Below are 920 nucleotides of genomic sequence, written 5' to 3' on the forward strand. Positions count from 1 at the left end.
TGCTTGGTCGAATATATGGTCTTGACCATCGAGTTGAGGGTCCACTTCTGGATTCCTCTTCTGTTCCATTGGTGGATGTGTCTGTTTTTCTGCCTGTACCATACTGTCTTGGATTGCACAGCTTTGCAACGCAACCCGAAATCCGGCATTGTGCTGCCCCCCGCTGTGGTTTTCTTGGCTACCGTTCCCGTGGCCATTCGGGGTCCTTTGTGATTCCACACAAATCTTCAGATGATGTGTTCCAGCTCTCTGAAGAGAGTCCGTGGTATTTTTGATAGGGATTGCGTTCTTTGTGTAAATTGCCCACGTTGACGTTTCCCAATATTCATTCTTCGGATCCATGAGCATGGAATAGTTTGCCATCTCTTTGTCTTCCTCAGTCTCTTTCAGACGTGTTCTGTCGTTTTTCGGGTTGAGATCCTTTACCTGTTTGGTTAGGTTTATTCCTAGGTAGCTCATGTTTTTGGGTGCCATGGTAAATGGGGTCGACTCCTTAATTTCTCTTTCTTCAGTCTCATCGTTAGTTCACCACTGCTGAACTCATTTCTGGGTCTGGACTGCAGCCAGCCTTGGGTGGCTAAAATCTCCTCAATGCTGGGTTAATCAGGACATCTGGCCCTCCTTCTGCCTTGTCCTCCACTGTCTTCCCCATGATCTACGCTATTCCCCTCTGAGTCTCAAATCAGAGCAGCCTTCAGTGCCCCCACTTATCTTAATCAGATGAGAATAATGGGAGAGATGACGTATTTGAAGAAGCCTTGCGGGAACAATTGCAAATAGCAATAGAAAGGCCACTGACTTCTGGGCATTGATTTTGTACCCTGCCACACTGCCGAATTTGCTGTATGAGTTCTAGCAGTCTTGGGGTGGAGTCTTTTGGGTTTTCTAGGTGTCCGGTATCACGTCATCTGCGAAGAGGG

The sequence above is a fragment of the Vulpes lagopus genome, chromosome 4 (genome assembly GCF_018345385.1).
Source record: "Vulpes lagopus strain Blue_001 chromosome 4, ASM1834538v1, whole genome shotgun sequence".
NCBI lineage: Eukaryota > Metazoa > Chordata > Mammalia > Carnivora > Canidae > Vulpes > Vulpes lagopus.